Source organism: Symphalangus syndactylus, chromosome 5 (assembly GCF_028878055.3).
Source record: "Symphalangus syndactylus isolate Jambi chromosome 5, NHGRI_mSymSyn1-v2.1_pri, whole genome shotgun sequence".
Classification (NCBI taxonomy): domain Eukaryota; kingdom Metazoa; phylum Chordata; class Mammalia; order Primates; family Hylobatidae; genus Symphalangus; species Symphalangus syndactylus.
In genome coordinates this window covers 97,270,436-97,297,171 of record NC_072427.2, presented here as the reverse complement: position 1 = coordinate 97,297,171, position 26,736 = coordinate 97,270,436, and the positions used below count along the sequence as shown (strand labels likewise).

At 45.5% G+C, this 26,736-nt stretch overlaps 1 long non-coding RNA gene across 1 annotated transcript in view; it reads left to right on the top strand.

Moving 5' to 3' along the window:
• The window catches only part of LOC129482932 (uncharacterized), a 130,958-nt gene extending 125,138 nt beyond the window's left edge, over nt 1–5,820 (top strand). The window contains exon 3 of the long non-coding RNA XR_008657852.2: nt 5,727–5,820. This is a non-coding gene — a long non-coding RNA (uncharacterized lncRNA). The remainder of the gene's footprint in view (nt 1–5,726) is intronic.
• The last annotated feature ends 20,916 nt before the right edge of the window (nt 5,821–26,736 follow it).

The window sequence follows — 26,736 nt, the reverse complement described above, 5'->3', positions numbered from 1 at the left end:
GAGCCAACAGATAGCAGCTCTAAGTCCTGCTCTGCCTCCTACTAGCTGTGAAGCTTCCATTCCTCTTTCACAGGGTGTTTGCCTCTCATCTACAAACTGAGGGTGGTACACCTACCTCCAGACCCATGTTTCTGAACCGAGGGACACTCCCCCTGCCCAATGTCCAGTGACATTTGGCTATGTCTGGAGACATTTTTGGTTATCACAGCTGGGCTGAGGGTGTGAATGCCACCTAGTAGGTAGAGGCTAGGTATGCAGCTCAGCATCCCACATTGCCCAAGACAGTCCCTTACAACAAAGAATCAAGCCAATGTGTCAGTTGTGCTGAAATTGAGAAACCCTGGGATGAAAAACTTAAATGAGATCATGTTTATAAAAGGCTCAGCGTAAGAGATAAAAATGAAGGCTATGATCCTCCTCCTCTTTCTCCTCCTCCTCCTCCTCCTCCCATGAAAGTGATTAGGCCAGGCACAGTGGCGTGCACCTGTAGTCCCAGCTACTTGGGAGGCTGAAGCTGGAGGATTGCTTGAGCCCAGGAGTTGGAGACTGTAGTGAGCTATGATCGTGCCACTACACTCCAGCCTGGGAGACAGAGTGAGACTGAGTTTCTAAAAAAAAAGACTCGGGGGGAAAGAAAGAGGGATTAGATAGACAGTGGGTAGGTTCCTGCTCTTCTTCCCCAGGCTTTCTTCCTGCCATGGCTGGGGACTAGTGAGGAGAAGGAAGTGTGACTGTCCCACTGCAGCATTCCCCCTGCTCAGAGCCCAGGAGGAAGGGAACTCACTTGCGGCTTTGCAGAAAGACAGTCTGCCAGCTGCAAGCCAAGTTCTGGAACGCAGCTTCCGGGCAGCGGCCTCTGGAATGCTTTCTGGCTCTCTCTGCAGACCCAGCCTCCTGCAGCTCCTTGGCTAACCTGGCAGGAACCTCAGCCCAGGCCAAGGAGGCTGCAGCCAACCCGAGCCCCCTGATGGGCTGCCACCCCCACCTCCACAGCTGCTGGTGAGATTTGGCTCAGCCCTTAGTCATGACCCTTCCATAGACTGACTTCTTTAAAATTCACGAAGCCTTTTCTTTACAATTATGTCTATGCTCGTCCTGTGTGCAGGCACTGAAGGAGGAGGAGATACTAGGAATGAAAGGTTAAGGGACAGAAAAGGAACATCCAGTCCCCCTGTATAAGCTGTCTCTCTGTATTGTCCTTGGACTTGAGTCTTCCTGTGGCCTGTGACTAATGCTCACACCCCTGAAATTTCCCAGGACAGAAAAGGCCCAATCACGCAACCCCAGAAGAAAAACACCAACAAAACCAATTTTCTCCACAAACGTGCATATGATAGCTCCAGCCAGTTCTCTAAGCCATTCCCATCAGCCCAGGGTTCACAATCCAGCCCTCGGCTGGACTTCAAAGGTAGGAACAGGCTGGGTTCATGCCTGTAATCCCAACACTTTGGGAAGCCAAGGTGGAAGGATCACTTGAGCCCAGGAGTTGAAGGCTGCTGTGAGCTATGATGGTGCCACTCCAGCCTAGAGCCTAGGTGACAGAGAAAGACCCTGTCCAAAAAAAAGGGGGGGAGGGGCGGCAGACAGACCACACTCAATTCCTCAAAAGGAGAATTGCTACTTTTCATTTGTTTCGCTACAGTAGAAAAAGTCGAATCACATAACTTTCCCTGGGGCTGCGGAAGGTTTCTGCTTTGAGGCAGTTCCTCACAGTAACTCTGTAATCGAAACAAAGCCTGCTCTTCTCATGCGGAGCATATTTTCTCCTGGGGAACCACAACTGGGTTTGCAAGGATAGAGCCGGGCTCCTTCCCATAACATGCTTGCCTTGCCTGCCTGGGGTTGAACTTTTTTTTTTTTTTTCCACAAGAGAGCCATAAACACATAGATACCAAAGAGTTAATTTGCGTTTTTTAAACCTCCTTCCCAAAGCCTGCTCTCATTCCTGCATAAAATCCCCATGTCCAGACATCAAATCAGTAAGCCCTGTTGCCTGTCAGAGAATACAATGTCAGGCCATTAGTATGTTAATAAGTCCGGAGGGCGACAGGTGGCCTACTAGACAGCTCAATTAAGCTGCTCATTAAACACACGCTAACGAACAGCCGAGGCAGGGCCTGAACAGCACCATTCTGTAATGACATGATGTCAGAGTGAACAAATGAGGAAAAATAACAAAAACATTACAGCAGGGACAGACGCCACTAATAAGGACCCCTCGCACTACATCAGCCCGCAAATCAATGAGTCACCGGGATCAAAAAACTCGACCCAACATTCTCAGGAGACTGAGTGCAGCAAGATTTTTTTGGTCACTACTGAAAAAAAAAAAAAAAAGCCCAACCCCAACCCTAAAATTATCGCAAAATATCGCAAATTAACTGCTTTAAAAAAATGAAAAAGAGCAAAGTTTATTTGACACGGAGCTAATCACGAAGTCCGAGAAATCTGTATTGCTGGGTTTAAATGAAAATCATTATTTAATGGGATCATCATTTACGTTTGATTGGCATCCTCTGTTTAAAAGCCCACAGGTTTGAACCATTTCTCTGCTCTGGTACCCAGGAAGTAGAAGGGCACAGTGGAACGGAAGGAGCATGTAGCCAAATTTCTTAGATGAAGATTCTGCTTGTCATTATTTTAAGAGAAGAGACTTCCAGCAGCTGCTAGAGGTTTCTCTCATTTTCAAGTAAGGCGCTTCCTGAATAATAAAAAATCAAACCTTCACCAGGCATGGCTCTGACATTGGAGATATATATTGCTAAACTAATAGGCTGGCTGGCCATTAGGAGATCACGACCTCGGCTCTTATCTTTTGTCAAGTTAACAGCTGACACCTCCTCTGCATGTAGACTTTCTTCCAGGCCTAAGGTAGATGCCACTCCTCTAGCTAGGCTGGTGAGCTGAAGGCAGGCAGGAAACCAGTGCAGTTGGGCTTAAGGAGCTGACACAGAGTCCCTCGGAAGCGTGGTTCTTTCCATATTGGTTGAACTTTCTCTGCACAAATCTATGGTCGAAATCTATGAGTGAGGAGATAAGGCTCTCACCTGAGTGACCCTGAGCAGGTCACCTTAATCCCTGGCTCTGTTTCCTTATTCATATTTATTTTATTTTTAGAGGCAGAGTCTCTCTCTATTGCCCAGGCAGAAGTGCTGTGGTGTGATCATGGCTCACTGTAACTTCAAACTCCTGAGCTCAAGTGATCCTTTGGCCTCAGCCACTGGTGTAGCTGGGACTACTGGCTGCTGCCATGGCTGGTTAATTTTCAGAATTTTTTTTGTAGAGATGGGGTCTCGCTATGTTGCCCAGGCTGGTCTTGAACTTTTGGGCTCATGTGATCCTCCTGCCTCTGCCTCCCACGGTGTTGGGATTACAGGCGTGAGCCACTGCACTCAGCTCTTTATTTATAAAATGTGATTGGACTGGGATTTCGCCTTGCCTTTTCCATTCTAGAAAGGACTTCAGCACAAAATAAGAGTAAAATCCTCATGGAATTTGCCATCTGGTTGAAAAAAAAACTAGTGGCTGAAAACAGCCACGAAGAATTCAAGAACACAGTATAGTGTGTTACCTAGAAATATAAGAAGAATTTAAAAACAGGAGACATTGGGGATTTGTAAGGGCTCCAGGCCAATTCCCTGAAATCAGCTGGGCCTGAGTGGGTGGAGCAGACGCAGGGAGAGGGCAGAGCTTCTGCTGACCTTGCAGAGTGAGTAGGATGGAAGGGCAGGAGGAGGTCCAAGCAACAAAGGCAGGCATGAGCATGGGGCGTGCATGTGTCTGGGTGTATGTGGACAGTGGGATGGGAGCTACCTGTGATCAGACCTGCTATATGGAGGCAAGCTGGGGGGTGCAAAGCCAGAGGAGACAGATGTGCAGGGGCAGAGGCAAGAGGCATTTGGTGAGTCCAGGGGCCACGGCAATCTGGCTTTTTAGCTCAGTGACTCTAAGGTCTGTCTTCGGGCTGAGGGATGTGACAGCATGCCATCACTCAACAGATATTTACTGAGGTTCCCTCTTTGCTTGAGGAACTGTGGGGAATACAAAAATCAGAATATTCTGGACCTGCCCTCAGGGAGTTTATAATCGAGTCATTCCTTCAACTAATATTTCTTCAAGGACTTCTCTTTGCCAGGCTCTGCTGAGAATAATGGCAAATAATGGTTTCTTGGTCCCGGCCCTCATGAGTTTATGGTCAAGGAGAAGAGACAGACATATTATTTGACTAACTCCATTTCAAGTCAGACTGTGATGAATGTTGTGGCCGAGGTGGGAACAGAGACTTGCAGGAACACAGACAGATAAGGGTGTGCTTAAGTCTGTCTGTGAGAATCACAGAAACTTCTAGTCACCTTCAAGGGCTCTAGAGCATAACTGTCCAGTAGAACTTGCTGGAATGACAGGAATGTTCTTTGGGGACAAATGATTAAAACAAACAAAAAATTGTCTTTGTTTATAAAAAACAAAATATCTACCTATATGGATTAGAGAAAATAAGTCAGGTAAAAAAGGCAACTGTTAACCTCAAGAAAAGCATAAGTTGTTCAGAAATGGGAAAATAAACATAGTATTTATGGTTCAGTGATTCACAGCATTTACAGAATTATAACAATGTAAACATTGTCAAAAAGTAAATTGAAGCTGGTTGCTCCAGCTTACCCCTGTAATTTCAGTACTTTGGGAAGCCAAGTTGGAAGGATCACCTGAGGCCAGGAGTTTGAGACCAGCCTGGGCAACATAGCGAGACCCTGACTACACAAAAACCATTTTTTTAATTAGCCAGGAGTTGTGGTGCACACCTGTAGTCCAGCTACTTGGGAGGCTGAGGCAGGAGGATCCTTTGAGCCCAGGACATTAAGAATTCAGTGAGCTATAATTGTGCCACTGTACTCTAGTCTGGGTGACAGAGCAAGATCTTGTCTCTAAAAGAAAAATAAAATAAATTGAAGCACAACTTTAAAGAATATATTTGAGCAAACAATGATTAATTAATCAGCTCCAAACGAGGAATATTCAAGAGCTCCACCAACAGACCACAAAGCAGGAGGCTTTTATAGGACAGATACAGAAGTAAAGCAAAGAAAAATTTGATTGGATATATTTATTCAGTTGCCTTATTTGGTCTATGCCTGTTAGTCCATTCTTGCATTGCTATAAATAAATACTTGAAGCTGGGTAATTTATAAAGAAAAGAGGTTTAATTGGCTCATGGTTCTGCAGGCTGCACAGGAAGTGTTGTACTGGCATCTGCTTCTGGTGAGGCCTCAGGAAGCTTCCACTGGTGGCAGAAGGTGAAGAGGAAGCCAGTAAGTTACATGACAAGAGCAGGCATGGTGGCGGGAGAGGAGGGCAGGTGCACACTTTTCAACAACCAGAGTTCACGTGAACTTATAGTGAGAACTCACTCATCACCAAGGGGATGGCTATTCATGAAGGATTCGCCCCCATGATCCAATACCTCCCAGCAAGCCCCACCTCCAGCACTGTGGATTACATTTCAACATGAGATTTGGGTAGGGACAAACATCCAAACCATATCAGTCCCACTGGAAAATCCCTAATTAAATAATTACAAGTTTTTGGCTACTTCTGATTGGTTAGGGGTAAATTATGTTTTTCTTTAATATAGGCATTTGCAAGAAAAATCTGAAGTTAAGTTTTGCTTATGTTTGCAATCAAGCAAGGTTTAGGTCACTTATGAGGCCTAACTTGTTTTGTCTGCTCAGAGATTCTTCAGGCCTGGCCTCCACTTGAATTTACTTGAAGAGCATCGAATACGAATCTGCAGAATTTCAGTGAAACTATAGAGGAAGAATGGAGGTAAGGGGTGTGTGTGTGTGTATGTGTGTGTGTGTGTGTGCGCCCGCAAGCACTTGTGCATGCTCTTGTGTGTATATGTTGTGTGTTATGTGAAAGAGTAAAATCCTTTTTTATCTGTAGAGGAAGTCAATGTTCAATGCATAAGATGAAAACACCAAGAAATAGTAATGAAGTCATGTTATTATAGATATGTGGATGTAAATATCAAAAGAATCCATTAAAATGAAAGTGATTGCCTTAGAATTAGGAAATGGCAGAGGGAAAATGGAGAGTTGAGGAACTGCTCTCTATCATAAGCTTTAAATCTATCTTTCTGGGCATGGTGACTCACACCTGTAATCCCAACGTTTTGGGAGGCTGAGGCAGGAGGATTGCTGAGCCACGAGTTTGAGACTGGCCTTGGCAGCATAGTGAGCCCCCATCTCTACAAAAAATAATAAAAAAAAAACTAGCAGGACATGGTGGTGCATGCCTGTAGTCCCAGCTACTTGGGAGGCTGGGATGGAAGGATTGCTTGAGCCTGGGACAGTGAGGCTGCAGTGAATCGGGATCATGTCACTGCACTCCAGCTCTGGGCAACAGAGAGAGACCCTGCCTCAAAAAAACAAACAAACAAACAAGCCAAAAATACCCACAAACTATCTAACCCTAAACTCTGTGGATTTATAACTTTCATTTTAAAAAATTTTAATAAAAGGAAGAGATCAATGGTCAAAAGTTACAGAGTAATATAGCAGAATGAGAATTAACAAAAAATCACTTCCAGGGACTAGCAGGCCACTATTTGGCAATGGAACAGTTGCGGGTTGGTCCACCCTAAGTGCTAGAGTCTGCCTCTATTCTAGGTCCCTCCTCAGTACAGGACAATTTGTTTCATGAAACTACCAAGTTGCTTCATTACTATATATAAAAATTATTCAGATTTATCACATGTCACCACCCCCTACGAGAATTTACACAACAAACATCGAGCGCTTGCTTCTCAATGCCTCTTTCTAACGTTGTGTCTCTATTTCTTGTACCATCTCCCCCCACCCACTCTGACACACATTAAATCTAATTAGGGTGTTATCTAGATTTCAATACAAGTTTGACAAGTAGACAAGTAGATGAATAAGAGATTAACACAAACTCAAACTGCCCCATGTGTCCCATCTTCACGGAAATTAGCTTGTGAAGTCAAATGAGTTGTTTTTTCTTTTTCTTTTCTTCTTTCTTTCTTTCTTTCTTTCTTTCTTTCTTTCTTTCTTTCTTTCTTTCTTTCTTTCCTTCCTTCCTTCCTTCCTTCCTTCCTTCCTTCCTTCCTTCCTTCCTTCCTTCCTTCTTTCCTTTCTTTCTTTCTTTTGGAGACAGGGCCCAGGTTGGAGTGCAGTGGTACAATCACAGCTCACCGTAGCCTCAACCTCCTGGGCTCAAGCGATCCTCTTGCCTCAGTCTCCCACGTAGGTGGGACCACAGGTGTGTGCCACCATGCCCAGCCAATTTTTGTATTTTTTTATAGAGACGGGGTTTCACCATGTTGCCCAGGCTGGTCTCAAACTCCTGCACTCAAGTGATCTGCCAGCCTCAGCCTCCCAGTGAGTTGGTTTTTCTCTTTGTTCTCACACCATCCCTTTCTCCTTCTTGCATATCCCTAAGTTTAAGCCCCAGGTTATGCCGCATCTCCTTGATGAAGTCTTTCTGATCAGGGTCAGGCTTCCCAAAGATAACTTCTCTGTTCTCTCTCACTCTCTTACTGCAAGGCACCAACAGCTCTTCTTAGCAATGTACTGAGTGCCTGGCACTTAGTATTGTTTATTTTATTGTTCCAAGCTCCATCTGGGGGCAAGAGCCCCAACTAAGACATAATTAGTACTCCCTGCACCTAGGAAAGACTTAGTTGGAACTTGTAGATTTGGCTCCTGAAACCACACAAAATAAAACAAAATCCTGAACATGCCTACATAAATATGCACAAAAACACATTCAGTTCCACTGAATGGTTATTTGATGAAATTGAAATTAATTTTCATTCTTCAGGCATGACAATCATTTTGTTTAAATAAAGACTTCTTATCTTTTAAAGGCATATACTAAATATGTACATATGAAATGGTATAATGTTTGGGATTTGCTTCAAAATAAACTGGTACTTGAAGAGAACTAGGTGGCAGTGTAAGTAAAATCAGAGGACCAGGAATTTATGCTTTTTGTGACCCAATGATGGGTAAATAGAGGTAATTTGTGCTATTTCCTCTATTTTTAATTTGTTTGAAATTTGTATAATAAAATATTAAATACAGAAATATATATTTATATCTAAGATATAATTATAATAGATATTAAATATTATATGTAAGTCCATATATATGCATTCAATTATGGAATAAAGAGTGTTTGACCTGGCTGGGCGTGGTGGCTCACGCCTGTAATCCCAGCACTTTGGGAGGCCGAGGCAGGTGGATCACGAGGTCAGGAGTTTGAAACCAGCCTGGCCAACATGGTGAAACCCTGTCTCTACTAAAAATACAAAAAATTAGCCAGGCTTGGTGGCGGGCGCCTATAATTCCAGCTACTCAGGAGGCTGAAGCGGGAGAATCACCTGAACCTGGGAGGTGGAGGTTGCGGTGAGCCGAGATCGCGCCATTGCACTCTAACCTGGGCAACAAGAGTGAAACTCCATCTCAAAAACAAAAAAAAAAGTGTTTGACCTTAATGAGTTATTACTTCCTGGCTTAACCCCTTTTACTTTACAGAAAAGACATAAGAAAGTGAAATTACTTGTCCAAGGTCACAATAATGGCTGACTGTGACAATGCTGGGCCTAGACTTCAGATCTAATCATTCCAAGTGTAGTGGACTCTGAGATAGCTGAGACAGAGGAGGTGGCGGGCAAGAAGTGCTAACTGCTCTGTTCTCTCATCTGAAAGCTTTAAGTCTGTTAAAAATAGAACTTGCCTAGTCAAAGTAATACTCTCAGCTATTATTATTCAATTATACCTTGGTGTGAATGAGTGTGACGTCCTTTTCTGAGAAATAACCCATTAAAGAACTAGAGGAGAAAAGAGTAGAGGCTGGAGAAAGTGCAGGACTTGAAAGACAAGGGGTCTAACCATACATTTTATCTACTCAAAATGTAGAGCAGATACACCAGAAAATATTAACAGTGGCTATCTCTAGGTTTTAAGATAAGAGTTGCTTTTTTTTTGTTTTAGTTTTTTTTATATTTTCCAAGTTTTCTGCCTAATACACATATTACTTTTATCATTCATTCTTTGTTATCTAACACAGATTTTTTTCTTTTTTTTTTTTTTGAGACAGAGTCTTCCTCTTGTCGCCCAGGCTGGAGTGCAGTGGCACAATCTCAGCTCACTGCAACCTCTGCCTCCCGGGTTCAAGCGATCCTCCTGCTGGGATTACAGGTGACCACCCCCATGCCTGGCTATTTTTTGTATTTTTAGTAGAGATGGGGTTTTGCCATGTTGGCCAGGCTGGTCTCGAACTCCTGACCTTACGATCTGCCCACCTTGGCCTCCCAAAGTGCTGGGATTACAGGTGTGAGCCACCTCGCCCAGCTTTTGCCCCAACCTTTTTGGTACCAGGGACCAGTTTCACGGAAGACAATTTTTCCATGGATGGGGTGCGGGGGGATGGTTTCAGAATAATTCAAGTGGATTACACTTATTGTGCACTTATTTCTATTATTATTACATTGTGATATACAATGAAATAATTATACAACTCACCATCATGTAGAATCAGTAGGAACCTGAGCTTGTTTTCCTGCAACTAGATGGTCCCATCTAGGGGTGAGGGGAGACAGTAACAGGTCATCATGCATTAGATTCTCATAAATAGCAGCAGTCTAGATCCCTCGCATGTGCAGTTCACAATAGGGTTCATGCTTCTGTGGGAATCTAATGCTGCCTCTGATTTGACAGGAGATGGAGCTGAGGCAAGGCAGTAATGCGAGTGATGGGGAGCGGCTGTAAATATAGATGAAGCTTGGCTCGCTTGCCTGCTGCACAGCCCCTGCTGTGCGGGCTGGTTCCTAACGAGCAAGAGGAAACCTGGAGGACACTTTGGTTTCGTCAAGCAACACTTGCCACCAGGAAGGCGTTGAGTGCCAATTCCACACTCGATACCCCCAGGTAGAGGGAGTCTTGGGCCTTGGGGTTTGCAGTCTAGTTTCCTGGTAGTGTCTGTCGTGGGGCTGAAGACCAAGCTTCATCTTCATGCTAGACTTTGCCCATTTGGATATTTCATATCTTGAGAGGCAAAGAGAGCTTCTGCAATGTTTGAGGCCAAAATTCAAAGCAGATCCAGGCCCAGGAATCACACCAAGCAAGGCCTGTTCCCCATTCTGCGAAGATTCAGATCACTTTCGAGAATATAAATGGCTCCCTGGGCCACTGTCTTAATCTTTCTATACCTTGGTGAGGCTTCTGTTAATGGTAGAATCTAGAAGAAGGATAGTGTGGGCCACTTCGTAAATGTGGCTAGTGATTTTATTCAGGTTAGATGATTTCGTTCAGATTAGGATGCCAAAAGTCTGGAACAAGGCAAGACCAGAAAGTATGGTTAGGCAAGAGGCAAATGGTTTAAAACAGAGACCTTCATAATTTGGCAAGCTTTTAAATTACGTGGAGTATGCAAAATACAGATGCCTGGACCTTACCCAAGACCCACTGAAAAGAAAAACAACAACAACAGGGCAGGTTCCATGGATCTGTGCTGGGCTATTGCCCCAGAGAAATCGGGGAAAATTACAGATGTCCATAATTCCAGACAGAATTATAGGTCCCTGAGTTTGGTTTGCTGAGATAACATGTTGCTTTTCTCTCTCTCTCTCTCTTTCTCTCTCTCAATGTCTCTCCCTTTTCAAAAGTAGATGTCACCTTTCTGATCCAATGCTTGATTGCTAGCTGGGCTGAACCAGAAGCATGACATCTAGTTAGTCTAGGTGTGGATGGAATTCAGTAATCATAAACATTAGAGCTAGAATATTGTAGGTAATTGATGTAACCAAATGAAGAACCGGAGACCCAGAGATGAAAATTTCCTTGCCCAGATCTCCAAACTCACATCCAGGTTTCTCCCTGCCTACCCTCATCTCTTACAAGCCAGCATCCTTTTACAGCAGACTGTGGGTCCCAAAGCACAGCTGTGGACAAGAGGGCGCTGTGCATTCACCCCAAGGTCTCAAGGCCACCAGGGGCTTGGTCAGCGTTTGTGGTTGTGGCACTTCGCATTTGCCTGCTTTGAGGGCTCCCAAAAACCCACTTCCAGGCCGGGCATGGTGCCTCATGCCTGTAATCCCAGCACTTTGGGAGGCCAAGGCAGGCAGATCACTTGAGGTCAGGAGTTTGATGCCAGCCTAGCCAACATGGTGAAACCCCATCTCTACCAAAAAATGCAAAAATTAGCCAGGCGTGGTGGGGAGTTCCTGTAATCCCAACTACTCGGGAGGCTGAGGCAGGAGAATAGCCTGATCCCAGGAGGTAGAGGTTGCAGTGAGCCGAAATCACATCACTGCACTCCAGCCTGGGCGAGAGTGAGACTCTGTCTCAAAAAAAAAAAAAAGACAAAACCCACTTCCTTTCACCTTAGCACCCTAATGAGTAACAAGGAAGTGCAGGGATGAGTTCCTTTGCCCCAGCCTCGGCAGCAGTGTGTTTTGGGGGTGCTGGGCTCCCTCGTGGTGCAGAGAGGGGACATCATCTTGCAGTGGACGTTCAGAGCAGACCACACCCAAGAAGCAAAAATCCAGTCCACGTGGAGTGCACCCTCAGGCTCCAGGGGCCCATGGTCCCCTGTTCCTTGCACCATCAGATAGTCCCATGTGTGGGTCGCTGGCCTTGTTTCTGGTACCTTGCAGGGAGACCAGGCCAAGTGTGGAAATCCACCAGGGCCCTTTGCAAGCCCAAATTGAGGGTTTTGTGGCCGCATTAAAATGCCTTTCTCCTTCTTCTGAAAAAGGATTAGATGCAGCAAAGTGCTTGAGCCCTCAGCGCCTGTGAAAAGAAGCCCAGTCTCAAGTGTTAAGCTCGGATTCCACGCAGCCTCCGGCAAAGGCCTCCTCAGGAAACGGGCCTGTGTGGCTGCAGCTGCTCAGATTCCAGCGCTAGGGTTGATTTGCACCAGTCATGGAGGTAGGGGTGGGGGCGGACCAGATGTTTTAAGGAGATTATTGCCTGAAAGCAAAGCCAGTTTTCCTGTGTGCCACCCACTTCTTGAAGGTGATTTTTTTTACATAGTGTCACCAAAATTGGTAGGCGTGGAAACAGGAGTTTACGTCTTCTGAGAGCATCCAACAGCCTCGGCTTCAGGTGCCTTATCTTATTTAATCATGACCATATTACCTCTGTTCTGGGCTGAATTGTACCCCCAAAATTCATATGTTGAAGCCCTAATTCCCCATTATCTAGGATTGTAACCATAACAGGAGATATGGTTTTTAAAGAGGCAATTAAGTTAAAATGAGGTCATATGAGGGGACCCTAATCCAATGATTGGTGTCATTATGAGAAAAAAAATTAGGACACACGCATAGGCAGAGGGATTCCATGTGACAGCGCAAGAAGGTGGCTGTCTACACCCAAGGTAGGGGCTTGGAAGAAACCAGCCCTGCTGACACCTTCGTCTCAGGTTTCTAGCCTCCAGAATTGTGAGAAAATAAAATCTGTTGTTTAAGCCACCCAGTCTGTGGTATTTTGTTATGACAGCCTTAACAAAATCATCCAGCCTCCATTTTACAGATGGGTAAAGCAAGGCTTAGCCAAGTGAGGTAACTGACCCACTGGTATATAGCTCTTTTTTTTTTTTTCGACATGGAGTTTCGCTCTTGTTGCCCAGTCTGGAGTGTAATCGTGCAATCTCAGCTCACCACAACCTCTGCCTCCTGGGTTCAAGCGATTCCCCTGCCTCAGCCTCCCGAGTAGCTGGGATTACAGGCATGCGCCACCTTGCCTGGCTAATTTTGTATTTATTTTTTTTAGTAGAGACGGGGTTTCTCCATGTTGGTCAGGCTGGTCTAGAACTCCCAACCTCAGGTGATCCGCCCGCCTCGGCCTCCCAAAGTGCTGGGATTATAGGAATGAGCCACTGCGCCTGGCCGGTATGTAGCTCTTAAGTGTCATGGGCCCAGGTCTGATTTGTCTGGTTCCAAAGCTCTTATGTTTAACTCCCTCATTAACTGCCTGAGGAAGGGAGCCGGGGGACAGAATTCTAACACTCCCTGGGCAAGAGTTAACACCTAGGCTTTAGGATGCTTTCAGTAACGGGCTGTTAGAGCAATGGCTCCCACCGTACCATTGTCATGTGGGCAGGCCTGTCTGGGGGCGTCCACAGCACCAGGTTTGACTAGGGACTTGAAATGGATTTGTCACATAAATTGACTGACAAGTGGTTCTCAAACCTGTTTGCAAATTAAAATCATGGGAGCAGCTAGAAAACAAGAGCCGTCTTTTGGGCCTAGCTAAGAGCTGCTTGGAATGGGCTCCTGAAATCTGCATTTTCGGTAGATTCTCTGGGTGAGTCTCATGCACAGTCAAGTTTGAGAACCAATTTAGGAGAGAAAGCATTCAAAGGGTAAAGCTTCCTGGTGAGGATAATTTTCATATGAGAAGGACCATTTATTTAAAAGACAAATTCACAGGCAGCTCCTCAGTATTTCTGTCCCCTAGGTCACTGGCATGACCTGTAGTATGCAGGGAGACATCAAGAACCCAAGACAACCTCTGCTGATCTTTAACAGAAGCTTCCTGCGGCTTCGGGTGCCCCCCCATTCCATAGATGGATCCACCACAGCCCGAGTAACGTGATCCATGTCTCCAACCAGCAAGGCAGCAAACAGGTCTTCCTTAAAGGGTCTCATGCTGCAGTTTAATGCTCTCCTCAGTGGAAGAACTTCAGTGGGGATGTAGGACACGTTTGCTACAACCCTCACAGTATGTTTTCTGGTGCATTAGCATAATTATTAGGTCATAGGCCCCAGCCCTCCAAGTGAGAGCGGCTTGCAGCCCAGCTTCTTCAGCCCAGACATTGCAGTTGGCTGATTACATACTTAGAATTCAGAAAACTGGCTTCCTTCTTAGGGCACTGACAAAATAAACCCCACAGTGTCAGGGTGAAGGAATTCTGCCCTGTTGACATCTTTTAGATTAGAAAGGGCAACATCAGGTTCCAATTATAGCTACAAGGGATATTTTCTCATTGGGAACTCTGTCCTACCTGCCTTATAGGGTTAGACCTCCCCATATTAGTTATCCATTGCTGTGTAATTAAACACCCTAAAACTTATGGGCTTAAAACAACAACAAACCAGCCGGGAGCAGTGGCTCACGCCTGTAATCCCAGCACTTTGGGAGGCCGAGGTGGGTGGATCACAAGGTCAGGAGATCGAGACTATCCTGGCCAACATGGTGAAACCCCATTTCTACTAAAAATACAAAAATTAGTCAAACGTGGTGGCACATCCTTGTAATCCCAGCTACTCAGGAGGCTGAGGCAGGAGAGTCACTTGAACCCAGGAGGCGGAGGTTGCAGTGAGCAGAGATTGGCCACTGCACTCCAGCCTGGTGACAGAGCGAGACTCCATCACAAAACAACAACAACAACAAACCTTATTTTATCTCCCAGTTCCATGGGTCAGGGATTCAGGAGAAGCTTAGCTGGGTGGTTCTGGCTCAGGGTCCCTCTTGAGGTTCCTGTCATGTGTCACCTGGGGCTGTAGTCATCTGAAAGCTAGATTGGGGCTGGAGGGTCTGCTTCCAAGGAGGCACACTCACACACGTGGCAAGTTGGTGCTAATCGTTGGTGGGAAACCTCAGTTCCTCCCTCATGGGCTGCTCACAGCCTGCTTGAATGGCCTCACAACATGGCAGCTGGCTTCCCTCTTAGATGGTGATCCAAGAGGGAGCAAGGCAGAAGTCAGAAGTACTTTCTTTTTTTTTTTTTTTTTTTGAGACGGAGTCCCGCTCTGTCGCCCAGGCTGGAATGCAATGCTGCAATCTTGGCTCACTGCAACCTCTGCTAATCTGTTTTTATATTTTCAGTTAATATAATGCTAATTTATTATGATACCACTGGCCCAATTAACAGAACACATTATTCCAATCTGTGGTTGGAAGAGAAACCTCCAAGATATGTGTCAAACATACATTTATTTAATGCTACCTTTATGATTGTGAACAAAATCACTATTTATATTCAAATGTTATTTACAGAGCCTTTACTATGTTCCAGAATGCTCTTTCATATATTTTCCTATTAAATTTTCAAAATCACCCTATAGGCTGAGTATTTCAATGTTTGATTCATTTACCTCCATATTTCACCTCTAGAGAGGCTAGAGGACTCAATCAAAGTCACATAAGGGGAAGAACCAGTTAGTGACAGAGTCCATTTCCACCATTTGAAGCCGCATTTGTGACCCTTCGCCAGCTGCCTCCTTGAGCTTGGTGAACACGTGGCCTCGCTGTCTTATCTGCGTCACTGGGACTATCTTCTGGGATTACTGAAGATGATGGTTGTGAATAACAGTGGCATCAGGAAAGTGCAGTGGCAGCCCACTTACTGGGAGCTTACTGTGTGCCAGGCATGGTGCCAAACCCCTGCTTGTGTTGTCCATGCGGCAGGAATTATCACCATTTCACAGATTAACAGATGTAGGTGCAAAAGGCTAGGCCATTTGCCCAGGTCACAAACAATTGTTGGGGCTGGAAATGAGGCCTCCTGTGCGACTCACATCCATGCATTTACCTGCCAGCTCCCCTCCCCAGGGCTCTGCTTCTGCAACTCTCAGTTGGCAGGTGGAGACCCTCCCTAAATGATTGATAGCCAGGTTTCCTTTGAAAAGCCTCCTGATAAGGTTTGGCTGTGTCCCCACCGAAATCTCGTCTTAGATTGTATTTCTCATAATCCCCATCTGTCATGGGATGGACCAGGTGGAAGGTAATTAAATCATGGGGGCTGTAACCCTCATGCTGTTCTCGTGGTAGTGAGTTCTCCCGAGATCTGATGGTTTTATAAGGGGCGTTTCCCCCTGTGCTCGGCACTTCTTGCTGCTGCCGTGTGAAAAAGGATGTTTGCGTCCCCTTCCGCCATGATTGTAAATTTCCTGAGGCGTCCCCAGCCCCGTGGAACTGTGAGTCAATTAATCATCTTTCCTTTATAAATTACCCAGTCTCAGGTATTTCTTCATAGCAGCGTGAGAACGGACTAATACACTTTCCTTTCCACACTTGCTGCAGTTCCTCAAAACATCACGTAATTGTTTTTATCTGTGTCGATTTTGCAATGTTTCCCCTAAGCAGTTATATTGCGTTATTAGGTGATTGGGTGAAAACCCAGTTTGGGGGTCAAAATAATTTTATTTCTCTGCTTGATAAATGCTATGTTGTAGTATTAAATAATAATGGTAGTGATTTGTAGTAATCAGGAGCAGCAGCAGCAAAAGCGAAAAAAAATCATAGTCAGGAAAGTCTACTTCATTTCGTTAAAAATGCTTACAATGGAGAGAAGTTAATTTCACCATAACAATAGTGTATTCATTGTCTGGGGCTGCCATAACAACGTACCATACAGCCATCTCTTGGTTTCTGTGAAGGATTGGTTTCAGGACCCTCACAGGACACCAGAATCAGAGGATGCTCAAGTCCCTGATATAAAATGGCATAGTATTTGCATATAACCTGTGCACATCCTCCCATATATTTTAAATTATCTCTAGATTACTTATAATACCTAACACAATGTAACTGCTATGCAAATAGTTGTTATACTGTATTTTAAATTTGTATTTTTTTTATGGTTGTATTGTTATTTTTTATATTCTTTCAAATATATTTGACCTGTGGCTGGTTGAATGCACAGTTGTGGACACTGCAGATGCCATGCTACAAATTGTGTGGCCGAAAACACAAAAATTTAGTAGCTGAAAACTCTGGAGGCTAGAAGTCTGAAATCAAGGTGCTTTCTTTGAGGCCTCTATGGGAAGAGGCTTTCTTATCTCTCCTTTCTTCGAGGTCTCTATGGAGGATGCCTTCTCTCTACCAGTTTCTGGTGGCCTCGGACCTGCTGTGACCGGTGGCTGCAGCACTTCAATCTCTGCCTCCATGTTGACACAGCTTCCTCCTTGTGTCTCTGTCTTCTCATGGCTGTCTTCTTATAGAGGCACCAGACATGCTGGATTAGGGGCCCACCCTACTCCAGTATGACCTCATCCGAATTACATCTGCAGTGACTCTGTTTCCAAATAAGGTCACATTTGTCTGAGGTCCTGGAAATTAGGACTTGAACATATCTTTTGGTGGGATACAAGTCAACCCATGGCAGGTAGTTTTAGGGCTTACCCTTAAATCTAGAAGATGATGCTCAGGACTTACGCAGCATTTGGTGTTGCTTTGGGATGATTTCTAGGAGCTGGGGTACATGGGAGACTTTCGCCTGATCTCATAAACATTCAAGAAGGAAACGATGAAATGAATGGAAACATCCTTTGCTTTCTGTTCCTCTGGGGACAGACAGGGCAGGTTTGGTTGGTGAGAAATCTGGCATACATCTTACGGGAAAATGTGCGTGAGAAGGAGTCCTGTGGGACATTTTCTTGTGCACTTGCACCCGGGAGATTTGATGAGCAGGGAATGGCTCATTTTTATGGATGATTTTCTGGTAACCAGATAGAAGATAGACACACTGTGTCTCCTCTGCAATGTTTAGTTGCTTCTGTGAAAGACAAAAAGTGACAGCTATGTTCCTGGATTCTGGAGAGAGATAACCAGGACTTGGTCACAAACGGCAATTCAAAATGGAGGAAGGCTCTTCCCAGCTGGGCAAGGAGCATCCACTCCACAGCACAGCCTTTAGTAGTCACCTGCATCTACTCCTACCGCCACCACTTTGTTGTCTACACTCCCTAGTGGCAAACACTTGCACCCTCCTTATCTCAGCAGTGTGATAGCCAGCCTCCAAGATGGCCCCTAGTAATTCTCACTTCCTGGCATTCACATCCTGTATAGTCCCCTCCCATATACACAGAGCTGACCTGTGTAACCGATAGGATATTTAAGGAATAATGGTATGTGACTTCAGAGGCTAGCTCATAAAAGTACTTCTGATGGCTGGGCATGGTGGTTCACACCTGTAATCCCAGCACTTTGGGAGACCAAGGCGGGTGGATTGCTTAAGCTCAGGAGTTTGAGACCAGCCTGGGCAACATGGTGAAACGCCTTCTCTACTAAAACTACAAAAATTAGTTGCGTGTGGTGGCATGCACCTGTGTTCCCAGCCACTTGGGAGGCTGAGGCTTGAGCCCAGGAGGCAAAAGTTGCAGTGAGCCGAGATTGTGCCACTGCGCTTTAGCCTGGGCGACAGAGTAAGACCCTGTCTCTCACATACATACACACACACACACAATTGTAAATGACATCCAAAAATCAAAAAGAACTTTATGAGTGGTAGTTTCATTTTCATTGAGGGGAAAGTGCTTTTAAAATATGTACACTGGCCGGGCGCAGTGGCTCATGCCTGTAATCCCAGCACTTTGTGAGGCCGAGGTGGGCAGATCATGAGGTCAGGAGTTTGAGACCAGCCTGACCAAAATGGTGAAACCCCGTCTCTACTAAAAATACAAACAAATTAGCTGGGCTTGGTGGCACCTGCCTGTAATCCCAGCTACTCAGGAGGCTGAGGCAGAAGAATTGCTTGAACCTGGGAGGCAGAAGTTGCAGTGAGCTGAGATCGCGCCACTGCACTCCAGCCTGGGTGACAGAGTGAGACTTCGTCTCCAAAAAAAAAGTATGTATACTGAGAGAGAGCACATTAGGTCAATCGATGGTGTGATTTTACCTCCTAGGGCACATAAAGGTACATTTGACCATATCTGGAAATATCTTTAGCTGGACAAGGTGAGGGGGGTGCTGCTGGCCTCTGTTGGGTGGATGCCAGGGATGCTGTTAAGCATTCTGCAAAGCACGGGGCAGCCCCCACAACAGAGAATGGTCAGGTCCCAAATGTCAGTGGTGCCAAGGTTGAGAAACTCTGCTTTAAAGACTAGCCCGACTCTGCCTGTGTGCCCAGGGAAGTGGGGTCAGAGTCTTTTTCCTTTTTCTCAGAACCGGTGTGTGTGAGGTATGGGCAAGGTCAGTGGAACAGGAAAAAGTCAGGGTAAAAGACAAGCGGTAGTGAAATTTGAGGTCAGAAAGAATGCTGGAAAGTGAGCAAGCAAACCAAAATTTGAGCTCAGAATTGCTACCTCTGTTGTCCTTGGAAAGTTGGAGGATATTAAACTCTGAAAATGAGTCACCCAAAAGAATTCTTCCAGCTTTCTAAATAAAGGAATTGCGTCTTTGCTCAGGCACCTTTCCAACCTTAATGAGCTACTGCTGTCTTACTTGAGAACACCAGAGGGCGCTCAAGAGAAGAGGAGGGGACCGGTGACCATCAAGGTATCCTTGTATTTGTCTTCACACCACCCTGGTCCTGAGGGTCAGAAGAAAGAAGACAGATTCAACTGTTTCTGTTTCATCTCAGCCCCTCATTAACCAACCTTGTTTCCTCTCCCATTCTTCTACTCCAAGAGCCTCAGCAAAACTTCCTGACACCGGAGCTAAATAAACCTTTGCCACAGGGAGACCTGCTGGCCGAAAGGGCTGAATCTTGGGTGTCTTTGTATTCTCAGCCCCTTGGTGCTTGAGAGGGAGATTTTGATTTGAAAACAAGCCCTGGAGAGGGATGCTACAGTGATCTTGCAAGGCAAGGCCTATGATTATTGCCTTTGGTAGTGAGTTTAGCGATACAATAATGGAAAGTTTGTTGGACCCCAAATCAGGCTCTAAGAAGTCTCAGTTTTGCCGTAACTACCTAATTAATGGGACTCAGATGCTCATCTGTAGACTTAGGTGGACTGCATGGTAATTTCCTAGGGTTGTTGCAATGAAGCACTGCAAACTGGGTGGCTTCAGCAACAAAAATATATTGTCTCGGTTCTAGAGGCTGGAAATCCGAGATCAAGGTGTCTGCACAATTGGTTCCATCTGAAGTCTCTGTGGTAGAATCTCTTTCATTCCCGTCTCCCAACTTCTGGTGGTTTGCTGGCAATCTTTCCCATTTCTTCACTTACAGATGCAACATCCCAATCTCTACCTTTATCTTCACGTGGCATTCTCCCCGTGTATGTATCTCTCTGTTCAAATTTCCCCTTTTCATAAGGACACCAGCCATATTGGATTTGTGCCAACTCTGATGACCCCATCTTAAGACCCTGTTTCCAAATAAGGTCACATTCACAGGTACTGAGGGTTAGGACTTCAACGTCTTTTGCAGGAACACAGTTCAACCCATAACAAATGGCTTCTAAAGTCTCTCCTGGTTTCTTGACATTACAGCTATGGAGTTTTGAGAACAGGACTCCCTCCACATGGTGCTAGTGATGCATCCAGCCTACACCTCCCTGGAGGAAGGGGTAGTTGTTTCAGCCAGAGAAAACTGATTCCAGCCTGGGCACTGGAAGGTTCAGGTTGATTGGTGACAATTCTTTCCAAGAGGCTGTTATCACTGCTTATTGCCACCCTCAGTGGTTTGGAATCACTTTGTTGCTGGTTGGAGTAAATGGAAAATGTGTTTAACTTAAAAAGTGAAACATACAATGCCATCATATTGCACAAGCAAACGTGGAGAGGGGCAGGGGGGCAACTACTGTTTCAAGATGATTTAAGAATTTGATCCAATGTCTGGCTGCACAATTGCATGTTTTGAAAGCACCTCACAGATGGGTTCTATAATTAAGAAATGCATTTGTTCTTTGTTTGGTGCGTTTAAATAATGTGATTCAAAGTTTGGAGCTGAATGCCTTTCTGAAATGACTTCCCTCCATCTCGCGCACACATGGTAGTATGTTTTCACAGAACGCCGTGCAGTGGGGAAAGGACTGCATGCTTTTGGAAGGATGTAGTGCATGTCCATGAGAAAATATGGCAAAGAATTTGCAAACAGACACAGAAAAGTAATAACCAAAAATCAGCATCTGTGAAGCCTTGCTTTGTGTTTAGAAAAGATAGGCCAGGCATGGTGGCTCACACCTGTAATCCCAGAACCCATGTGCCCCCCATTCCAGAAAAACCCTCAGCACATTTTTGTATCTAGGTCTTCCAAGAGAGGAAACATCAGGACCAGGCGCTGTGGCTCACACTTGTAATCGCAGCACTTTGGGAGGCCAAGGCAGGTGGATCACTTGAGCCCAGGAGTTTGAGACCAGCCTGGGCAACATAGTGAAATCCCGTTTCTACAAAAGATACAAAAATTAGCTAGGCATGGTGGCACGCTCCGTAGTCCCAGCTACTAGGGAGGCTGAAGGGTGTGGAGCAGTTGAGACCAGGCATTCGAGAGCAGTCTGGCCAACATGCTGAAACCCTGGCTCTACTAAAAATGCAAAAATTAGCCAGGCATGGTGACACACGCCTGTAGTCACAGCTACTTGGGTGACTGAGAGATGAGAAGCACTTGAACCTCGGAAGTGGAGGCTGCAGTGAGCCAAGGTCACACCACTGCACTTCAGCCTGGGCGACAGAATGAGACTTTGTCTCAAAAAAACAAAAACAATACAGAAAAAAATAGCCACAGATAATTAAAGACATGGCATATTTTTAAGAGCGAAGCACCTCACAGAAACTGAGAACTCACAGGACTTAATAGGGCGAGGCATTTCAGTGTTCTGAGAATACCGTAGAGCAAACTTCTCCAGTAAGTATCCTTCCTTAGCATTTCTGGAGTCCATAGTACTTGAAAAGCTTGGTAGAATATTCAATATCACTAGCTACCAGTGAAAATAAACGACTTACTTTAAAAAGGATGAAATGAGCATTTCCAAGTAGTAGGTGATTAGAGCTACCTAGCGTTCCCTGGAAAGCGGGGCATTTCCCAAAGCCCACTTGCTCTGATCCTGTCCTCTTGGATGGCTTTGGACACCAGGACATCATGTGGCTTTTCAATATTCCAGGATTCCTGACTTTGGGGGCAGAATCCTGCCCAGTGTTTTCTTTTCTTTTTAAGATAGGGTCTTGCTGTGTTGCTCAGGCTGGAGTGCAATGGTGTGATCATGGTTCACTGCAGCCTTGACCTTCCAGGCTCAAGTGATTCTCCCACCTCAGCCTCCCTAGTAGCTGGGACTACAGAGCGTGCCACCATGCCCCACTAATTTTTGTATTTTTTGTAGAAATGGGATTTCACTATGTTGCCCAGGCTGGTCTCAAACTCCTGGGCTCAAGTGATCCACCTGCCTTGGCCTCCCAAAGTGCTGGGATTACAAGTGTGAGCCACAGCGCCTGGTCCTGATGTTTCCTTTCTTGGAAGACCTAGATACAAAAAGGTGCTGAGGGTTTTTCTGGAATGGGGGACACATGGGTTCTGGTTTTCATATACCTTTGTGTAGTCTGAACAGGTTCCTCCAATCATAATATGCAAATATATATGATCCTAATGGTCTCTGCCCAAACCCTTTCCAGCTCCAAGACACAGAGCTTGATTACCACTTGGTTACGGACTCACAGGAGGATACACAGAAAACTGAATGGACACTGCTGACTCTAATGATCTGCAGCGGAGGCTCTTAACCTCCAATGAGCCGTAGAGTCACCTGGAGGGCTCATTAACACACAGACTGCAGGGTCCCACTCCAGAGTTCCCAAGTCAGATTCAGCGGGTCTGGGGTGGGCCTCAGAATTTGCATGTCTGACAAGATCCCAGGAGATACTGACCCTGCTGGCCAGGGAACCACACTCAGAGACCCCCAGGTCTCCAGTAATAAGGAGCATAGAGAATGCTCCCTAGGCACCTGGCACGAAGGTCTCACCAGAGTCAAGACACACTAAGACTGACTGGCCCGAGCTTTCCCGCCCCTAAAAGCAAGGCTGATGTGCAGGAATGCAGGGAAAGGACTCAATGACAGGCCACTATATCTGGATGACTGAAAAACAGACACCTTCACCCCTGGTCAATCTCAAGCTGGCTCAGCATCTGTTTAGGAGAGTTCAGAAGACTTTAGCAGAGTCAGGGCCCCCAGGAGGGGCCGTGACTCGCGTCAAACATCATCAGGAGCCCGGGCACCGTGGCTCATGCCTGTAATCCCAGCACTTTGGGAGGCCAGGATGGTCAGATTGCTTGAGTTCAGGAGTTCAAGACCATGCAGGGCAACATGGCCAGACCCTGTCTTGACAAAAAATAAAAAAATTAGCCAGGCATGGTGGTGCGTGCCTGTAAGCTCAGCTACTCGGGGGCCAATGTAGGAGGATCGCTTGAGCCCAGGAGGTCGAGGCTGCAGTGAGCTGTGGTTGCCCCACTGCACTCCAGCCTGGGCAACACAGCAAGACCCTGTCTTACAACACAACACAACAAAAAACCCACATCATCAGGCAGCAAGACAGGGGTCTCAAGGGTGGTGGGAGGTCAGAATGTCACAGGCCCCATCGGCACATTCATTGCAGGCTGAGCAGTGGGAACATGGAGACTGTGGTTGTCTAACCTCCCTTCCAAAAGGGGTTTTCAAATATTGTTTGAGCGGCAGACATTTAAAGATATGAAAAACATTGAGGCAGAGCTTCTCTGGTTGAAGTGAGAAGAGGGTGGGCAAGGGGTCTGGAGGCAGGACAGGATGGGGAGAAGGATACCTCTGGCATCCCCCTTGCATGGCCTTTCTCTTGATCTCCTGGTGCACCTGCAGGACCTACATGGAACCCCGGGATTCCTCAGAACACAGTTGGAAAACCATTGAGTGGACCTCTCCCTTCTCCCTCATTCATGCATCCACTGAAGGCTTTCTGAGCTCCTCTGTGGAGGAAACCTCTGAGGTGCTACGAAACACAGATACTCCCAGCACACTTTCTGACTTCCACAGAGTAGAAACTATCAGAAAAGATTAGATCATAGTTTTATTGGAGAATTGCTGGGCAATGCAACAGAATGAGTATGCCTGGGGTTCTGAATACCATGAATAGCTGGGGTTATGAATACTGAGAGCTATTCATGGTTATGGGTGGGTTTACCTAGTCATGGTAGCCTTACCTGAGACCTGGAGACTTAACCAGACAGTGGTAATGTCAGGCTCTGGCTCTGGGGGGAGGTTAGTGTGAGTGTGTGTGTATGTGTCTGTGTGTGTGTGCACATGTGCACAGTAATGGTAGTTCTCTCAGGCAACTGGACCTCTCTGCACATAGCAGGTGCTCAAGGGATACGGACTTTGACTGCTTCCTTTGCCTACTCATGAGACCACCCTGCTCTGTTACAGGAAAGTGGAATAGTCTCATGCTTTAGAGCATGGACTTTGGAGCCACACTGCTCGAGTTCACAACCAGCCTGGGTGAACTTGGGCACGTGACTGAACCTCTCTGTTCTGGTTCCCTGACCCATAAAAATGGAAATGATGATAGCACTTGCTTCACAGATTTGTTGAAAAGTTTGAATTAATCAACATCTCTAAAGCACTTAGGAAAGGCCTTGTTGTATGACAAAGACCATCATTTGATATGTGGTTATAAAAGGTTTTTTATACTTGCACATTTTACTCTCAATAAATATTTGATTTTTATTTGTAGGAGGCAAGACTGGGAAAGCATTAGAAGCTAGCTGCTTGGAGGCCTAAATCCTCTAACTTCTCTCAAAAATTCTTAAATTTTTAAAATATATCAGCTGGTACCTTCAAGGCCAGATGTGAAAGTTATTGTATGATGGGAGCATCAGCTATCTGGTGTAAGAGCTGAATAGCTCTTAAGAGAAGCAAACAGGGTTGGAATCCAAGACTTACCCCTGATCTCAAGTTTTCTGCTTCCCCCACCTCTTTGTCATAACTCAAGAATTAGTGGAGAAAAGAAAAGCATCCTTCATAAGCTATGATTATTAGAACAGCAAAGCCAAGAATAGTGGCCATTTAATGAGCACATACTATGTGCTCTGGGCCATGCTCAGTACTTTACATAGGTTCTATCCTAGTCTGGGTTTCCCAGGAGCCCCAGAGACAAAGTTCATGTGCAAGTCATTTATGAAATATAAGCTCCCAGGGAAAAGAGGTGAGTGAGTGTGCGTGAAGAAGCAGGACACGGAGACGGAGGAAACCAAGCAAATGTATGATCTCAGGCAAAATTGCTCCAAGGTAACTGTCACCTGATCCTGCAGGGGACAGTGGAGTGTAAATTACACCCCAGAGTTATGCCCAGTAGAAGCAAGGAAGCTGGGCTTTTCTTACTCACATGCCATCAGTTAGAGGATCAGGCCCACCTTGGGGGAATATAAATTCCCAGGTGCTTCCAGCTCCACATCTTTGAGTAAAGTGGGGCTCCAGTAGACCAAGGGAAGCCACAGGTGCTGGCTGCAGGTATGGGAAGCAAAACAAATCTCAAGGAGAAGTGTGCAAAAAAATGAGAAAAAGGGGTCCAAGGAGATCTCAAAGGAGAAGGAGTGAAGGAGTCCAGTCCTTCCGCATAAGTGACTTGGCTCCAAAGAGAAGATCTAGAAGTCATGATCTTGGCCTCCATCAACTATCATCAACAAATCTCAGGGGAGGCCATGTGGCCCATGGTTGTGGGTCATCCCTCGAGAAAGATTCAAATCTTCCTGCTCCATTCATTGTCTGTGTGAACTTGGTGATCTCTTTGACCTCATTTTCTATATCTGTAAAATTGAGACAATAATAGAACTTGTATCAAAGTGAGTTGTTCTAGCTAGGTGTGGTGGCACACTCCTTAGTCCCAGGTACTCAGGAGGCTGAGGTGGGAGGATGGCTTGAGCCCAGGAGTTCAAGTTTGCAGTGAGCCATGATTATGCCACTGCATTCCAGCCTGGGCGACAAAGCAAGATGCTATCTCCAAACAAAAGGGAGAGTTGTTTTGAGAATTAAATAAGTTACAACATGTAAAGCTCTTGGAGCATCAGCTGGCACATAGTAGTACTCAATAAATGACAACTGTCACTGTGTGGATGCAGTGTGGTTACACCAGGAATATGCACAGTGAGACAGGTATTGGTCAGGACACAGTGGGAGCAGGAGCTAGGGAAGCAGAAAGGGGCTGGTGGAGTGTGTGGGTCTCGGCAGGAAACAGATTAGAGTCCAGGGAAGCCCAATCAAGGCAGGAAGGCTTGGGCATCAACCAGAGACTGAGCCAGGCAGGCTGAGACAAGACCCTGGAGACCAGGCAGTTAATAAGAGGCTTTGAGAGCAGGGTTGAAAACCCCAGATCATGGGTAGAGGTTCTTTGCTTTGGGGCTGATTTCATTTTGGCTGCTGGGTCAGTTCTATTTCCCTTTTAAAAAAAATCTTTATTGAGACATAATTTGCATGCCATAAAATTGCATTTAAAATAAATATGCAATTCAGTGGGGTTAGTATAGTCACAGAGTTGTGTACCTATCACCACAATCTAAGTTTAGAATATTTTTATCACCCCTGCAAAAACTGCATACCCATTAGCAATCACTACTCATTTCCCCTTCCCACCAGCACCTGGCAACCACTAATCTATTTTCTGTCTCTATAGATTTGCCTGTTCTGGACATCTCATATCAATGGAATCATGTAATATGTGGTCTTTTGTGACTGACTTCTTACACGTAGCATAATGTGTTCAAGGCTTATTCATGTCATAGCATGTATCAGTTCTACACTCCTTTTCATGGCTGAATAATATTTCATTGTATGGATATACCCTTTTTATTTATCCATTTATTAGGTGATGGACATTTGGGTTGCTTCTCTTTTTTAGCTATCATGAATAATACTGCTATGAACATCCGTGTACTAGTTTTAGTTTGGACATATGTTTTCATTCTTCTTGGAATGTGATTACTGGGTCTTAAGGAACCTTTATTTTTAAGCTTTTGAGGAGCTGCCAAACTGTTTTCTGAAGGAGCTGTCCCATTTTACATTTCCACCAGGAGACTACAAAGGTTTCT